General features: G+C 43.1%; 1 protein-coding gene across 1 annotated transcript in view; it reads left to right on the forward strand.

Moving 5' to 3' along the window:
* Nucleotides 1–12,321: 12,321 nt before the first annotated feature.
* LOC134059664 (macrophage mannose receptor 1-like) overlaps nt 12,322–20,303 on the forward strand; it is a 15,023-nt gene continuing 7,041 nt past the window's right edge. The window contains exon 1 of the mRNA XM_062516108.1: nt 12,322–12,331. The gene's annotated coding sequence lies outside the window, so the exon portion shown is untranslated. The remainder of the gene's footprint in view (nt 12,332–20,303) is intronic.

Here is a 20,303-nt window from a genome sequence, read left to right on the forward strand (position 1 = left end):
ACACACACACACACACACACACACACGCTACACCTTCTCACGTACACACACACACACACACACGCTACACCTTCTCATGTACACACACACACACACACACACACACACACTACACCTTCTCACGTACACACACACACACACACACACACTACACCTTCTCACGTACACACACACACACACACACACACACACACACACACTACACCTTCTCACGTACACACACACACACACACACACACACACACACACTACACCTTCTCACGTACACACACACACACACACACACACACACACACACACTACACCTTCTCACGTACACACACACACACACACACACACACTACACCTTCTCACGTACACACACACACACACTACACCTTGTCACGTACACACACACACACACACACACTACACCTTCTCACGTACACACACACACACACACACGCTACACCTTCTCACGTACACACACACACACACACACACACTACACCTTCTCACGTACACACACACACACACACACACACTACACCTTCTCACGTACACACACACACACACACACACACTACACCTTCTCACGTACACACACACACACACACACACACACACACTACACCTTCTCACGTACACACACACACACACACACACTACACCTTCTCACGTACACACACACACACACACACACTACACCTTCTCACGTACACACACACACACACGCTACACCTTCTCACGTACACACACACACACACACTACACCTTCTCACGTACACACACACACACACACACACACACGCTACACCTTCTCACGTACACACACACACACACACACTACACCTTCTCACGTACACACACACACACACACACTACACCTTCTCACGTACACACACACACACACTACACCTTCTCACGTACACACACACACACTACACCTTCTCACGTACACACACACACACACACGCTACACCTTCTCACGTACACACACACACACACACACACACTACACCTTCTCACGTACACACACACACACACACACACTACACCTTCTCACGTACACACACACACACACTACACCTTCTCACGTACACACACACACACACACACACACACACACACTACACCTTCTCACGTACACACACACACACACACACACACACACACTACACCTTCTCACGTACACACACACACACACACACTACACCTTCTCACGTACACACACACACACACACGCTACACCTTCTCACGTACACACACACGCTACACCTTCTCACGTACACACACACACACACACACACACTACACCTTCTCACGTACACACACACACACACTACACCTTCTCACGTACACACACACACACACACACACTACACCTTCTCACGTACACACACACACACGCTACACCTTCTCACGTACACACACACACACACTACACCTTCTCACGTACACACACACACACACACACACTACACCTTCTCACTTACACACACACACACACACTACACCTTCTCACGTACACACACACACACACACACACACACGCTACACCTTCTCACGTACATACACACACACACGCTACACCTTCTCACGTACACACACACACACACACACACGCTACACCTTCTCACGTACACACACACACACGCTACACCTTCTCACGTACACACACACACACACACGCTACCCCTTCTCACGTACACACACACACACACACACTACACCTTCTCACGTACACACACACACACACACTACACCTTCTCACGTACACACACACACACGCTACACCTTCTCACGTACACACACACACACACGCTACACCTTCTCACGTACACACACACACACGCTACACCTTCTCACATACACACACACTACAACTTCTCACGTACACACACACACACACACACACACACTACACCTTCTCACGTACACACACACACACACACACACACGCTACACCTTCTCACGTACACACACACACACACGCTACCCCTTCTCACGTACACACACACACGCTACACCTTCTCACGTACACACACACACACACGCTACCCCTTCTCACGTACACACACACACACACACACACACTACACCTTCTCACGTACACACACACACACTACACCTTCTCACGTACACACACACACACACACACACACACTACACCTTCTCACGTACACACACACACACACGCTACACCTTCTCACGTACACACACGCTACACCTTCTCACGTACACACACACACACACACTACACCTTCTCACGTACACACACACACACACACACTACACCTTCTCACGTACACACACACACACACACTCACTACACCTTCTCACGTACACACACACACACACACTACACCTTCTCACGTACACACACACACACACACACACACGCTACACCTTCTCACGTACACACACACACACACGCTACACCTTCTCACGTACACACACACACACTACACCTTCTCACGTACACACACACACACACACACTACACCTTCTCACGTACACACACACACACACACTCACTACACCTTCTCACGTACACACACACACACACACTACACCTTCTCACGTACACACACACACACACACACGCTACACCTTCTCACGTACACACACACACACACACGCTACACCTTCTCACGTACACACACACACACACACGCTACACCTTCTCACGTACACACACACACACATACTACACCTTCTCACGTACACACACACACACACGCTACACCTTCTCACGTACACACACACTGTTACGAGTCCCTCAATTTAAGGAGAAGGAACAACATAACACATTGAGGCCAGAGACAAACGGTGACGTGTAACAAAAATGTAATTTATTAAATGAACGTAACTCAGACATAAACGAAGCAAGGTGGTACTAAAGTAAAAATGACAAAACAGAAAGGAAACCCTGGCCACACATAACTGTGGGGAAAGGTGTACTTGCCTCAACTCGCGATCAACCAAAAGACAATGATTTCCAGTGAGTCTTCCGGGGTCCACTAAATACTACACTGAACCTAAACCTAAACTAATAACGTGAAAACCCGACACCCAAATACCACCTGCTATATACGAATTATTAAATTATAAGGAACTAACATTAAACCCATAAGGGGAAAACGTGTTGGCCAAACTCAATAATTAACGTAAGACAAAAGCTAAACAAAGGACAAAGAACAATGGACGACGTGGCGCCAGCGCGGCACCACAAAGCCTGCGTCCGTGACGGGAAGTGGGAAGCGAGTCAGAGAGAGAGTGTCCGGACGTCAGATGGGGCGTCTTTATAGAAAGCGCCCATCCCACAATTAACCAGGACCTCAGCGGGCCGCAACGGGACGCACGGCCTGTAGGGGAGCAAAAGGGACAGGAGCGTAAAAGCAAATTGCGCAACAGCGCAAACACGGTAGAATGAGCTATTGCGTAACACCCCCACCCTTAAAGAAAATAAATTGGGGTTTCAAATTAACAATATAATGAATAAATATTTAGAAATAAACATATTAACAAAAGTAAGCAATGAGTAAACTACTTAGCCTCCAGCAATTTCAAAAACTGCTAAGCTGTAACAGAAAAAATAAAGAGGGTTAAATGTGCAAAACATTTTTTTTTTATTATTTGTTTTTTTTTCTAACACCTGTTATCCCACAATTTATTTACAGTGACATTCACATCAAGCACGAGACAATGCATCTGCAACTACATTGTCGCGTCCTCGAATGTGTCTAATCTCCAAGTTATAACCTTGCAGAATCAAACTCCATCGCATTAAACGCTGGTTAGAATTGCGCATGCGATCGAGGAAAACCAAGGGGTTGTGATCTGTATAGATCACAACTGGACATACAGCACCACCAACATACACCTCAAAGTGCTGGAAGGCAAGCACAAGAGCAAGTGCTTCCTTTTCTATGGTCGAATAAGCACGCTGATGGCGGTTAAACTTCCGCAAAAAGAAACAGACAGGGTGCTCAAGACCATCCCTGTCCTGTTGCAGAAGAACAGCGCCTGCTCCCAAATCACTTGCGTCGACCGCGATGGAAAATGGCCGGGAAAAATCAGGAGCGGCTAGCACAGGCGCAGTAGTCAGCAGTGCTTTAACAGACTCGAAAGCGGCTTGACTCCGTGGAGTCCAGATGTAGGTCACCTTCGAGCTGAGCAAATCAGTGAGGGGCGAGGCAATGGCAGAGAAATTTTTGCAAAATGACCGGTAGTAGCCTACCATGCCAAGAAAGCGACGGAGTTCGCGACGAGTGGTTGGAGGAGGATAATTCAAAATTGCCTCAACTTTGGACTGGACAGGGCGCACCTGCCCGCGGCCAACGACTTTACCCAGATATACCACGGTCGCCTGGCCAAACTCGCATTTAGCCAGGTTGATGGTTAAATTCGCTTCTGACAACCGCTGGAACACAGAGGAGAGGTGGGCCATATGTGAAGGCCAGGTGGCGCTATAAATCACCAAATCATCAAGATAGGCTTCGCAGTTTGGGACGCCATCAAGAACGCCGTTGATGAGCCTCTGAAAAGTGGCGGCGGCGTTACGAAGGCCGAAAGCCATGGCGGTGTACTGCAGGAAGTAATCTGGCGTCACAAAGGCCGAGATCTCTTTGGCACGAGGGGCCAGCGGAATTTGCCAGTAACCCTTCAGCAGGTCAATTTTGCTGACAAATACAGCTGAGCCGAGACGATCAACACAGTCATCAACGCGTGGTAATGGGTAGCTGTCAGGCTTTGTGACTGCATTAACCCTTCTAAAATCTGTGCAAAAACGCATAGAACCATCACTCTTAGGAACAAGTAAACATGGCGAACTCCAGGGACTAATACTAGGTTCTGCAATGCCATTTTTCAACATGAATTTTACCTCACTCTGAAACAACAACCTTTTCTGGGGGTTTGTGCGATAAGGATGCTGTTTGATTGGGGATGCGGACCCCACATCAATGTCATGCACAATTGCCGTTGTGCGACGAGGCACATCAGGAAACAAATCCTCATGTTCTTTAATCAAGGAGATTAAATCATTACGCTCTAATGTGGATAAACTGGACAAGAATGAATTTAGGTCATTAAGAACTTCAGAATTCTTCATTCTGCCTTCAATAACCTCAACTGATGGAGTACGACCCTCATCTTCCAACAAAGCACCCGCCACGGCACCCTGCTGTACCAACGGAGTCGCACTGTCAACCTGTGCTGTGACCACCAACGAAGAAACAACTTCAGCACCACTCCTCTTGGACAGCGCCACTTTCGTTGCGCGAGCGTCGTCATTCACGACAGTTGAAGTGCAAGGAGATTTCTGTTCAGGAGTTGAGCCTTCTGCTCGATCACAGTACAACTTCAAACGGTTAATATGACACAGTGTGGATTTTCTTCTTCGATCTGGAGTGGAGATGACATAATTCAGATCATTCACTCGTCGTTCAACACGATACGGGCCACTGTAACGAGCCTGCAAAGCGGAGCCCATCACAGGAATCAACACCAGAACTTTATCACCCGGACTGAAACTTCGGAAAACAGCCTTCTGATCAAATCTCTGTTTCATTCTCTTCTGACAGAGACCCAAGTTGTCTTTAGCTAACTGACATGCACGACTGAGCCTAGAGCGCATGTTGGACACATAATTAGACAAACTGAGACATTCTTTGGGCTCTGCGAGCCAGGACTCTTTTAACAGCTTTAAAGGACCACGAACCGTATGCCCGAAAACGAGTTCTGATGGGCTGAAACCCAAACTCTCCTGCACCACCTCGCGCACGGCAAAAAGAGCGAGCGCTACACCTTCATCCCAATCACGTTGAAACTCGAGGCAAAAACACTTAAGCATATTTTTTAAGGTTTGATGGAACCTCTCGAGTGCACCTTGCGTTTGCGGGTGATAGGGGGTGGATGTAACGTGATGGACTGCGAGTTGGCGCATAGCTTGTGCAAACACATGGGACATGAAATTGGTACCGCGGTCTGTCTGAACGGTTTTCGGCAGGCCGAAAAGAGAGAAGAAACCCATCAGGGCCTTGATGATGGTAGGAGCTGTGATTTTGCGGAGCGGGATTGCTTCCGGGAAACGAGTCAGAGAACACATTATCGTGAGTAACCATTGATTACCAGACTTCGTTCGAGGTAATTGACCAACGCAGTCTAAAATAACATGTTCGAATGGCTCGGATGTGACAGGAATTGGCCGTAAAGGCGCCGGTGGAATCACCTGGTTAGGTTTTCCAGTGACCTGACACAAATGGCATGTTCGGCAATATCTCACAACATCTCTTTTGATACCTGGCCAAAAAAAATGGCGTAAAATTCTGTCTGTAGTTTTATTTACGCCTAGATGACCGGCGAAGTGATGGTCATGAGCTACACTCAAAATGTCATCACGAAATGAGACTGGAATGACTATTTGAAAAAGAACCCTCCACTCATCTTGCGCTGAAGCCGTAAGAGGCCTCCACTTACGCATTAGGACACCATCTCGAATAAAATAGCCGTGCGGCGAATGCTCAATGTCTTCTTCGGAAGTAGCTTCGGAAAAGAGAGAAGACAGAGACGGGTCGTTTTTCTGTTCCTGGATAAGCTGCTCTCTACTCATAGATAAATTAGGAACATCAGAAGGAGACGGTAGTGAAGCAAAATTCTGAAGTAAACCGCCATCGCTGGAGAGTGAAGGACTAGCAATAAAAGTATCGCTTAAATCAAGCGGATCCTCAATTTCAGTCTCTTTTGCGCTTCTTGCCATAGCGCGAGTAACAACGCAAGAGGGAAAAACCTCAGGAAATTCAATAGACAGGTCATCAGTACATGTGTTTAGTGATGCATGAGATACAATGGGGCCAGGCAAGACTTTACCACCGCACAAATCGTTACCAAGTAGCACGGCTACATTTTCAATAGGCAAGGAGGGGCGTACGCCCACGGTAACATTACCGGCGACTAAGTCAGACATTAAAGAAATCTCATGCAGGGGGACAGTAACATAACCCATTTCGAATCCACGTACAAGAATACTATCACCAGTAAAAGTCTTATCGCTGAAAGGCAATACATCTTGCAAAATAAAGCTCTGTGAGGCGCCAGTATCACGCAGAATTTTTATCGGAATGCGCTCACTAGGCTCACTGGGCAGAGAGACAAAACCATCCATTATAAAAGGCGCAAAACTGTGATCAGTAGTGGCGTCTTCCTTACTCAGAGGCAGGTTTGAAACGCACAAACCCAACTCTGATCTATAGGAAGCTGGTTGACTTGCTGCCTTATTTTTACGCTTTAGAGAATAACACTCAGCCAGAACATGACCGCGTTTCTTACAGTAGGCGCAGGTCGGAATTGCAGCGCTAGATACCTGCGGACGCCTATCTGGGGAGCGGGTAGAAACAGGCACGGTTTCTCTAAACGTCTTGGACACATTTGGATGATTAGAAACGTTTTGTGAAAACTTAGAATTCGAAGGGACACGCTTATGGGTGAGCACGTACTCGTCGGCAAGCACGGCTGCACGAGCAGGAGTCAGGTCTTTATGCTCACTGATATGGGTGGCGACTGTTTGAGGAAGAGTGTTTTTAAAGTCCTCGAGAATAATCAAATCACGAAGAGATTGGAAAGTTGTAACTTCTTGAGAACTAAGCCATCGATCAAACAACAATTCTTTCTCTCTCATGTACTCGACATAAGAGAGCGCCTCGGGTTTGAGATAACTGCGGAACTTTTGTCGATAAGCCTCTGGCACAAGAGCATAGACGTGCAAAACAGCATGTTTAACTTTTTCGTAATCTGCTGCGTCTTCGAGTGTTAAAGAGGAATAAGCTTCTTGGGCTTTCCCGGAGAAAACACATTGTAACGTCATGGTCCAGATTTCTTTGGGCCATTTAAATGTAGTTGCTACGCGCTCGAAATGTGCGAAAAACTTATCAACTTCGGTCCCACTGAAAGGTGGAACGAGACGAATATTACGACTTATGTCAAAATGATCTGGCTTAAATCAAACACCAGCCTCACGGGCCTTCATTTCAAGTTCTTTAATACGCACTACCTGCTTACTCTCGATGTCTTTCAACTTCAATTCGTGTTCTCTTCTTTCTCGTTCTCGTATTATCTGTCTATCAGCCTCCAACTGAGTTCTTTCGCGTTCCCATGCTATTTCCTTTTCTCTTAACTCTAAACGTTTTAATTCTAGTGTAGCTTTACTGGGCGAAGGTGCAGGTGAAGGCGAAGGTGAAGGTTCAGTAGGAGAACTTGTACCCTGGTCAGGCGGCGCAGGTGCACCAGGAGACACTTTCCCAAGCACGTCAAGTCTTCGTAAGTCTTCAAGAAGAGCAACCTGAAGCTCGGCCTTAGAAGGACTACCAGTCACCGCAAGCTTATAGTGGCCAGCAATTCTAACTAGGTCATCGCGCGTAACAGTTAACAACGCATCCTCTGTAGGAGCGAGAATAAACGCGTCTAAATCAAACATTGCGAATAACACACAAAACTCCCTAAACGGACAGCAAGTAGAGAAAAATTACACTACAAAAATCACCGAAAATCTATGGCACATAAGCAACAAAGGGCGATCGCAACAAACGAATGCGCACTTACAGCGCGCAGTGCGACCACCACGGAAAAAGATTTTCACAAGAGGAAAATCGAACTATTCAAAAATGCCAAAAACGACAAAAAATGGGTCAAAACCCGGCTAAACGAGCCCCCATAATATGTTACGAGTCCCTCAATTTAAGGAGAAGGAACAACATAACACATTGAGGCCAGAGACAAACGGTGACGTGTAACAAAAATGTAATTTATTAAATGAACGTAACTCAGACATAAACGAAGCAAGGTGGTACTAAAGTAAAAATGACAAAACAGAAAGGACCCTGGCCACACATAACTGTGGGGAAAGGTGTACTTGCCTCAACTCGCGATCAACCAAAAGACAATGATTTCCAGTGAGTCTTCCGGGGTCCACTAAATACTACACTGAACCTAAACCTAAACTAATAACGTGAAAACCCGACACCCAAATACCACCTGCTATATACGAATTATTAAATTATAAGGAACTAACATTAAACCCATAAGGGGAAAACGTGTTGGCCAAACTCAATAATTAACGTAAGACAAAAGCTAAACAAAGGACAAAGAACAATGGACGACGTGGCGCCAGCGCGGCACCACAAAGCCTGCGTCCGTGACGGGAAGTGGGAAGCGAGTCAGAGAGAGAGCGTCCGGACGTCAGATGGGGCGTCTTTATAGAAAGCGCCCATCCCACAATTAACCAGGACCTCAGCGGGCCGCAACGGGACGCACGGCCTGTAGGGGAGCAAAAGGGACAGGAGCGTAAAAGCAAATTGCGCAACAGCGCAAACACGGTAGAATGCGCTATTGCGTAACACACACACACACACACACACATACTACACCTTCTCACGTACACACACACACACACGCTACACCTTCTCACGTACACACACACACACACACACACACATACTACACCTTCTCACGTACACACACACACACACACACACACACACACACACACACACATACTACACCTTCTCACGAACACACACACAAACGCTACACCTTCTCATGTATCTACTCTTAAGGCTTATCAAAACACAGTCAAAGCAGCGAAGGCAGATTTCTATGCTAAGCTTATTAACAAAAATGCTCACAGACCTAAAGTGTTGTTTAACACAATTAATTCTATCATTAATCCTCCTTCCACCATATCCTCTCTGCCTGCTACAACAGAAACCTGTGAGATGTTTCTCAATTTCTTTATTGACAAAATTGACATCATAAAATCTCACATCTCACCCTCAACTTCTGATCCTGCTCTGTGCCAGTCTGTTATTAACCGCCTCCAACAGTTCCAACCAGTCTCCTCCTCACAGCTGTCTGATGTGGTCTCTCATATGAAGCCCTCTTCTTGTCACTCTGATATTCTCCCATCTCACCTTTTCAAGGAAGTTTTTGCAGCCATTTGCCCTTTTGTTTTGAGTACCATTAACAGCTCTCTGACTAATGGAGTGGTACCCTCTGGCTTTAAACACGCTATTGTACAACCTCTCCTGAAAAAACCTAGCCTTGATCCTATTGATTTGAAAAATTATAGGCCCATATCTAAATTGCCCTTTCTATCAAAGATCTTAGAAAAAGTTGTTCTGTCTCAGGTCTCTTCCTATTTAAACACTTCTAATATCCTCGACAAGTTTCAATCTGGTTTTAGACCACTTCATAGTACAGAGTCTGCATTACTTAAGGTCCATAATGATTTAATGCTCTCTGTTGACTCTGGTTCCTGTGCCCTTCTGGTCTTATTAGATCTTAGTGCTGCTTTTGACACTATTGACCACAATATCCTTTTAAAACGCCTGGATGTTGAAGTCGGTCTGCAAGGCACTGTATTAACTTGGTTCAGATCCTATCTAACTGATAGATCTTTTTCAGTGCATTTAGGTAATGCTTTGTCATCATCTGCTCCCATTAAGTGTGGTGTCCCCCAGGGTTCTATTTTAGGGCCTCTGTTATTTTCTTTATATATGCTTCCCCTGGGGTCCATTTTTAACCGTCACAATATTCGTTACCACTGCTATGCGGATGATACCCAATTTTATATACCAGTGGCACCTGAAAATTCCTGTTCATTGAGCAACCTTTTTCTTTGTCTCAGTGACATTAAGAATTGGATGGCTAACAATTTTTTACAGCTTAATGAAAATAAAACAGAAGTGATCATTTTTGGACCATCAAACTCTGTCAACACTCTTAGCAAGGCTCTTGGCCCTCTGTCTGTTAACCACCACAGTGTTGTTAAAAACCTAGGTGTTTTCCTAGACTCTGCTTTGACTTTTAACAAGCAAGTCAACAGCGTGGTCAAAGGGAGTTTTTTCCAGCTTCGATTAATAGCCAAACTTAAGTCCTGTCTTTACTACAGTGATTTAGAAGTCCTTATACATGCCTTCATATCATCTAGACTTGATTACTGCAACTCATTGTATGTAGGTTTAACTAAGTCAACCCTGCACAGACTCCAGATTGTCCAAAATGCTGCAGCAAGATTGCTAACTGGATCTAAGAAACATGACCACATTACACCTGTGTTGGCTAAACTTCACTGGCTCCCTGTTGAACAAAGAATTAATTTAAAAATTCTGCTCTTTGTTTATAAAGCCTTACATGATTTAGCACCTCAATACATCTGTGATCTCTTAATTTCTTACTGTCCTCCTAGACCTCTTCGTTCTTCCTCACAATGTCTTCTTTCTATTCCCTCTGCTTCACTTAAATCCAAAGGTGACAGAGCTTTTTCTGTCTATGCCCCCCAACTCTGGAATAGCCTTCCTGATACTGTCAAATCTTGCCCCACTATTACTAGCTTTAAATCCAACTTAAAGACTTACCTCTTCTCCCTAGCTTTTACACACACACACACACACACACACACACACACACACACACACACACACACACACTCACACACACACACACAGACACGCACACACACACACACACACACACACACAGACACGCACACATACAGTCTGTTTCCAGGGAACATATTTGCATCTCCTAAACACTGTCTCAAGGCTAGATTCAAATTCCTATAAGATATTTGCAAATGGCAGCTAGAACATTGTGAGCTGTTGGTCTGTTGTCAGGGCAAAACAGGAAACAAACCAACCACAACAAAAACAAAGAGACCCAGTCCAGTACGGGACCATTTATGCAAACACATACACACACATGTCAACTTTGAGTGTATTTCTTTTAAGTATATTTTTTGGGCTTTTATGCCTTTAATGATAGGATAGTAGAGAGAGACAGGAAGTGAGTGGGAGAGAGCGGTGGGGTGAGATGCGGAGAGGAGCACGAGGCGGGAATCGAACCCGGGTCGCCGGCGTGGCGGTGCAGGTGCCCCAGCCAGTTGCGCCACGGCCGGGGCCTTCAGAAACACTTTTAATCAAAATAAAATATTCTTCTTGAGACCTCTGGTTACCGTGACAACAGGCTCTTTGCTGAATGCTCTTCTAACCCATAGAACCTTCTCTGGTCATCAAGCTGATGCACCTACAGTATCTCCTGTTTATTCTGTGCATGTTCCAAACACATTTACAGTAAACAAAAGCCTATTGTTGGTGCAGGAAGATATCGGCAGAGTTGCGTGTCTGTAGAAAACAATGAGATCTGTGTGCGGTGTAGCAAAGGTGATTTTGCATGAAGAGAAACATACCAGCAATGTAAATCGCCGCACCAGTCACAGTGGTGTCATTCTCACAGAGGCAAGCAGCGTAACCAGAAGGGGTGACCATAGGGACACAGCTACAGAGCTATCTGACAGGTAAGACCCTGTTACAGTAATTAACTAATTGGGGCTTAATTACCTACAGTAATTAACTACTTGGGGTTGTCATGATAATAGATTTTTGTTTTATTAATACAATAGTATTTGAAAAATGATAATGAAAACAGCTTTTATTACAATAATGACAAGTGATGCAATAATGAAGAGCAGACCAGACTGTCTCAAAACTGTTATTAATCTTCATGTGTTTCATCATCTAATGATAAAATGCCAAATACCTGCTTATGGTGATTTTCACATTCAAACGTCAAAAGGTGTGATCAGTTAGACTATGAGTGTATGTAAAACTCTCTGTCTGTCCGCCTGCATGCATACACGTTTATGCATCTGAGTGTTTACGTCTCAATGTAAATTCATCTTTTTGACATTCTACAGTTGATCTATTTGTTTGCTATTGTTGGGGGAAGTTCTTTTAAATTAGTCCTGGTTAACTGTGTGACCATATTAAGAAAAACATATAGAATACACAGGGATGAAGGCTTACACACACACACACACACACACACACACACACTATCAATAGAATACACAGGGATGAAAGCTTACACACACACACACACACACACACACCAATAGAATACACAGGGATGAAGGCTTGCACACACACACACACACACACACACACACACACACACACACACACACACACACACACACACACACACACACACATTATTCTGCTGCATTGATTAGGAGATTGCTGATTGCAAGAGAATACACAGGGACACACACACACACACAATGTCAATGTCAATTTATTTATATAGAACAAAAAACAACCACAGTTGACCAAAGTGCTGTAAAATAAAAGAAAAGAAAAGAAAAATAAAAATAAAGTAAAATAATTATAAAGTAACTTTAAAGAAACATAGTAAAGATTAGTAAGTAATAATAATAATAATGAAACCAAAATAGCAATGCAAAGTGATGGTAGAGTAGATACAGTGAGAATAATATGTAAGTAAAATATTAATAGTAGGGCTGGGACTCGATTAAAAAAAATAATCTAATTAATTAGAGGCTTTGTAATTAATTAATCGAAATTAATCGCATTTTAATTGTATATAAATATATGACCTGAGAACAGTGAGAAGTATTTTTTTTTCACATGGATTTTTAGTATAGCCTACTATTGGATAATGACTGAATACATAGGCCTAAGCTTAAGCAACAAAAATATTGTTTATTAATAAGTCCAACAGACCAGTGCAATTTTTGCCATAAAGTGTAGCAATACCATATTTAGAAATAGTACATTTTCAGAAATTCATGTAGCCTAGGTAGACCTTCTGTAAACTATAATACTGTGATATCCTGTTAATTGTGTCACCTGTTACCTTGAGTTGAGTTCATGAAATTGTTGTGTCCCTTTAAGGGGAACTGGGGGGCGGAGTTTACGTGTGTGCGTGTGTGCTTGTATGCGGTTCTGAGTGTGAAGTTTCTTTTAGGTCTATGAAAGTTGGACATGGAATTAGGTGCGGTGGATTACTGTTATAAGCGTGAGTTGTGGCTGTAACAGCAACTCGGTTGCTATTTGTTTCATAAATAAAGCTCAGAGGTTTCCCTCAAGTGTCTGGAGAATCACAATACTTTGTCCACGCTAGCAGCTAGCTGCTTTATGTTTTGCACTGAGGTGATACCTGCGGTGATACGTCCTTGTTGCATAGGTTGCACACAACCATGCTCTTATCTACGCTTCCATCCGTTCGTTTTTTGTAACAACATTTCCCATCCACGGGGCCAACCAACGCGGTCACATCAGCTTCTTTGTTCATGTTCACTGTGCCACTGTGGTTTGTTTTGTCTGAACCGAACTCATGCGCGTTACTTGGTGCTCCAGTATAATCGGTCCGTCTGAAACTCATCCAGTGAGAAACGTTCCGCGGTGCAAAAATAAATAGGCATACGATTAAAATGCGTCAATTTTTTTAACGCATTAATGTTTGTGTAATTAATTAATCGTAATTAACGCGCTAAAGTCCCGGCCCTAATTAATAGTAAAATAAAGTATAGAAAAAACCCATAAAAACAAAGCAATAAAGATAGATAAACAGAGTAAAGAAGTTAAGCATCTAAAATCTAGGGTGAGGTGGTGGTGGGGGGGCTTAAACTGAGTTAAAAGCTAAGGAGTAGAGATGGGCTTTGAAATGGGATTTGAAAGTGTCAATAGAAAACACAAAGGCTTGCACACACACATATCAATAGAATACACAGGGATGAAGGCTTGCACACACACCAATAGAATACACAGGGATGAAGGCTTGCACACACACCAATAGAATATACAGGGATGAAGGCCTGCACACACACCAATAGAATACACAGGGATGAAGGCCTGCACACACACCAATAGAGTTAGTGCCACCTAGCGCTAGGGTTAACGCCACCAGCGTTTTTTCCCACCTACCCTGGGTTGTTTTCAAGTTGAGAAATTTCTACTCTCCAAGAAAAAACACCCCACGTCAAGTGTTTTTTTGACAGCTGACCAATGAACGAGAGTTTGCGTCATAGTGAAAACTTTACTGAAGTTCTTTTTTCCAAAAGAAAACATTTTCCAAAAGAAAAAAATGGCGATCAAACAAAGAAAAAAGATGCCAGCCGAACAATTAGTTGCTCTTTTGAGAAAACATGTAGAGCTATACGACATGACCAACAAGTTATATACCACAACATTTACCATAAGGAGACCATCTGGAGGTCGATTGGTGGGATTTTGGGGCATAATTGTTAGTATTCATTTTCAGTTTTCATCCGCTCACCTGGCAAGCTAATGCTAACCAGTAGCAAAGAACGTAACGTAACTGTAACGTAGGCTACGGGTAGTGTACTTGTGCTCTAGAACGGCAGTTGTCATGGGAACTTAAATGAACGTTCGGTGCTGTTTTGGGGAAATAAAAAAAACCCTGTCGGCTTTTTCTCTTTTGAAAAAACACCCAGGTCAAGTGTTTTCTGTAAATAGAAACCTCTAGTGTGACCACCTCCTTACAGTAAGTCACTGCGACTTGTTGTTGGCATACTGTATACTTTTAGCGACACACACCAAATTTGTCAGGTGTATGTTTCTACCTAAAACAAACAACTTTTGCATACATGTCATTAGCAACGCCCACAGAAAGTGAGGTAATTGAGATTTTGTGCGTTTTGGACATGATCCATTTTTACGCACTTCTCCTAAAGCTGGGCATACACTGCCAATCCTGCATAGTTCCTCTTTAAAAAATAAAGCATGACCACTAGAAGCACTAGAGCTGACCCCAATGCATAGCATATTGAAGGCATTTAACTAACTTCCCATTGTGGGCCGAGATATATTTCTTAGGGCTGGGACTCGATTAAAAAAAATAATCTAATTAATTAGAGGCTTTGTAATTAATTAATCGAAATTAATCGCATTTTAATTGTATATAAATATATGACCTGAGAACAGTGAGAAGTATTTTTTTTTCACATGGATTTTTAGTATAGCCTACTATTGGATAATGACTGAATACATAGGCCTAAGCTTAAGCAACAAAAATATTGTTTATTAATAAGTCCAACAGACCAGTGCAATTTTTGCCATAAAGTGTAGCAATACCATATTTAGAAATAGTACATTTTCAGAAATTCATGTAGCCTAGGTAGACCTTCTGTAAACTATAATACTGTGATATCCTGTTAATTGTGTCACCTGTTACCTTGAGTTGAGTTCATGAAATTGTTGTGTCCCTTTAAGGGGAACTGGGGGGCGGAGTTTACGTGTGTGCGTGTGTGCTTGTATGCGGTTCTGAGTGTGAAGTTTCTTTTAGGTCTATGAAAGTTGGACATGGAATTAGGTGCGGTGGATTACTGTTATAAGCGTGAGTTGTGGCTGTAACAGCAACTCGGTTGCTATTTGTTTCATAAATAAAGCTCAGAGGTTTCCCTCAAGTGTCTGGAGAATCACAATACTTTGTCCACGCTAGCAGCTAGCTGCTTTATGTTTTGCACTGAGGTGATACCTGCGGTGATACGTCCTTGTTGCATAGGTTGCACACAACCATGCTCTTATCTACGCTTCCATCCGTTCGTTTTTTGTAACAACATTTCCCATCCACGGGGCCAACCAACGCGGTCACATCAGCTTCTTTGTTCATGTTCACTGTGCCACTGTGGTTTGTTTTGTCTGAACCGAACTCATGCGCGTTACTTGGTGCTCCAGTATAATCGGTCCGTCTGAAACTCATCCAGTGAGAAACGTTCCGCGGTGCAAAAATAAATAGGCATACGATTAAAATGCGTCAATTTTTTTAACGCATTAATGTTTGTGTAATTAATTAATCGTAATTAACGCGCTAAAGTCCCGGCCCTAATATTTCTTCTAAAAGAAAATCCCATCCACTCCCGCTAGCCTCTAGGAACGCAACCAGTAGGGGGCGATGAGATTACTTTCCCTCCTTATATGTTGTAATTTGAAGAAATGGTGAAACTATGACTTTTAATACCCTTTCACATAAACAATAAATGTGTCATAATTCACCTTGCATCGCTTCGCTTGAAATGTTTTACATTTCCAGTGTTGGGCGTAACGCATTACTGTAATTCCACTACTTTTAGCGGTAACGAGCATGTAACTAAGTATTTTTTTAAATCAAGTAACGCAATTACAATTACTGAAATATAAATGAGTTAGTTACTTTACACTACTCTCTTTTGTGAAAAATGAACGCTTGGAGACAAGAAGTCAAGATAGGCTTACTTCAGCTGCTTCTGATCTGACATCGCCGGGTGGCGCAATGATACACCGATCAAATCAATCAATGAGCATTGAAAGACCCCAGCCCTACGAATGCTGAAGGCGCCACTCCATGCAAACAACCAAAGCTAGACTTCACACGGACTGCAGTGCAGCCGTTAAGCCGGGCAGAGTTGAATATGTAAGGGATAATGTATAGAACGCCGGTCATTATCGGAAAATAATTCCCGACAGGACGGACAGAACCCCGACGCGCAGCGGAGGGGTTTTGCTTCGTACTGAAGGGAATTATTTTCAGATAATGACCGGCGTTCTATACATTATCGCGCTTATTATATGGCTGTATACTTGCCAAAACGAGAAAATAAACTTATCTCAATGTGTCTTTAGCAATGACTTGGCTACCGTTTCGTGGCTTCCGCAACAACTAGCGGAGTGAACCCGTTGCCATTGGCAGCGGTCATTATACCTTCGGAGCGGTCATTATGCAAATATAACGGACCGGTAGAACGTTGAGAGGCCCATTCAAAGTGAATGGGAGCTCCCTCAACATTCTAGAGAGCCATATAATAAGTTGATTGAATGTACAGTGCTGTTCATATTTACATTTAGAAAGCAGACATAAAAGTAACTTAAAAGTTACCTTCCCTAGTAACTAATTACTTTTGATATACAGTAACTGGTCAAGTAATTTGATTACTTTTAAAAGAAGTAACTATAACTGTAACTTATTACCAATTTTCAGTAACTTGCCCAACACAGTACAGTACATTTCACAGGTCATTGAATACCATGGTAATGATGATATTTACATGTCCATAATGCATATTTGGGATAGTGCCACCAACTGGCAACAGAAAGAATGGCAAAAACACTGATATCACATGATCAATTTTAATACTCTTCTTTTTTTTAATTTGACAAACATGATGCCAAGATGTCACTAATGATGTTTATTATGTTGTAATATGCTGTGATTTTAGTATTTTACCACAGAAACAGGAGAATGTGTTACAAAGTCACAGTGCATTGAATGAAACTTTAAAGGTTAATAGATAATGGCCGCGTTTCCCAGATTCGTTAAGAAGCTCTTAAGTGCTAAAGCTCCTTGGTTAATTGATAGATAGATAGATAGATAGATAGATACTTTATTGATCCCCAAGGGGAAATTCAAGGTTGGTCTGAAATGTTCCTAAATAGTAGATACTATGAGGCTGATGCTGATATGCCTAAATATTAGATACTATGATGAGGCTGATGCTGATATGCCTAAATATTAGATACTATGATGAGGCTGATGCTGATATGCCTAAATATTAGATACTATGATGAGGCTGATGCTGATATGCCTAATTCATTCTGGTAAAGCCCTACTCCCCTAGCCTGTCCCCCTGAGCAGGTAGGCAGAAAGCAGATTTTAGGATAACTTCTGTTATCTGCATTGCCCTGCATATCAGAAAAAAAAAATATGTCTTAAGCTAATAACTTGGAAGTATCATTGTACCCTACATGTTTGTTATGTAATGCCACCTAGTGACTGCCATCAATGTAAAACGTCAGACCCGGCAAGTGAGCAAGTGCTTCTAATGTAGAAAACATGCAAAACCTAATAGCACACCCACCAGAAATGTGCATTTCACAAATGCATCTCATGTCAGTGCTTTATCAAATTCTGAAATGTCACGGGTCGCAGACACATTTACTCAGTGATTTTGGAGCATGAGATATGGGTGAAATCAGCTGGGTTAGTGCATGAGCTATAACCAGCACAACCCATGGGTGAAATCAGCTGGGTTAGTGCATAAGCTCAATGCAAATGAAACAGGCTAATGGGCCTACTGGAAAAAGCACCATGCAAATCTCTCATTTCTCTCCTGTTGGGAGTTGGGCACAGTTGCCATGAAATATGATTCAGAAAGCCTTAATATGTTTTAGTATCCCCTACACACACACACACACACACACACACACACACACACACACATACACACACACACACACACACGATTCAGAAAGCTTTAATATGGTTTAGTATGTTGCAATTCTATCAGAAAGACTCGGGGACAGGCATGATGAAAGTTTTCAATTTCTCTTGTATTCTTATTTTAATTTCTTATTTTGTCATTAGATATCACAGGATTTGGTTCAGCTGGCCAGCGGATGTGTTGTCAAGGTATAGTAGAGCATAGACGTACCGTAGCAACCAGCCAACAGCAGCAGAATAGGTAACAGGGGTGAATTCATATGTGCTTGCAGCAGGATAGGTAACAGGGTCACGCCTGATATAAAGGCCAACAGCAGCAGAATAGATAACAGGGGTGAATTCATATGTGCTTGCAGCAGAATAGGTAACAGGGGCACACCTGATATAAAGGCCATATTCTCCAGACTGGAATGTTCTAAAGTGCTAAAAAATGTTGTGCCCCAAATTCACCTTCCTAACTCTAGAGAAGCAAGATCATAGCATATGTGGTGAAATTCTGATCTATGCCCACACACTTCCATGGGACAGTCGATGCCTCTGCTCTGCATAAAGAGGGATTTTGACCCCCCCCCCCTTGGTCAGGGATGGTGGTACAGTCAAACAGGAAGTTCAGTTTAGAGCAAAAAGCGTCGCTGAAGTGCAACATTACCACCTTGTGGTGGACTTACATAACTGCAATACCAAAAGGGTTACTGTATGACAATTACCACCTTGTGGTGGACTTACATAACTGCAATACCAAAAGGGCTACTGTATGACAATTACCACCTTGTGGTGGACTTACATAACTGCAATACCAAAAGGGCTACTGTATGACAATTACCACCTTGTGGTGGACTTACATAACTGCAATACCAAAAGGGTTACTGTATGACAATTTCTTACACTTGCACATTTTTATATTCAGATTGGCAGAGTATGCTAGCAGCGCCTGTCACTTGAGTACACTCATATTCATTGCACTTGAGTACGCTCATATTCATTGCACTTGAGTACGCTCATATTCATTGCACTTGAGTACGCTCATATTCATTGCACATGAGTACACTCATATTCATTGTACTTGAGTACGCTCATATTCATTGTAATGCTTCATACTTTGCTTTTGAATGTTAATGAATCTACAGTAGGCTATGATGATTTTGTGGATGAGCCACAGCACAGGGAATCTATAGAGAAGCAGTTTGCATATTAGATGTCAGTGGACGACTGTCTTTGGACCAGATTTGACTTGCCAGATTTGATTTGCT

Source organism: Sardina pilchardus, chromosome 16 (genome assembly GCF_963854185.1).
Source record: "Sardina pilchardus chromosome 16, fSarPil1.1, whole genome shotgun sequence".
Taxonomy (NCBI): Eukaryota; Metazoa; Chordata; class Actinopteri; order Clupeiformes; family Clupeidae; genus Sardina; species Sardina pilchardus.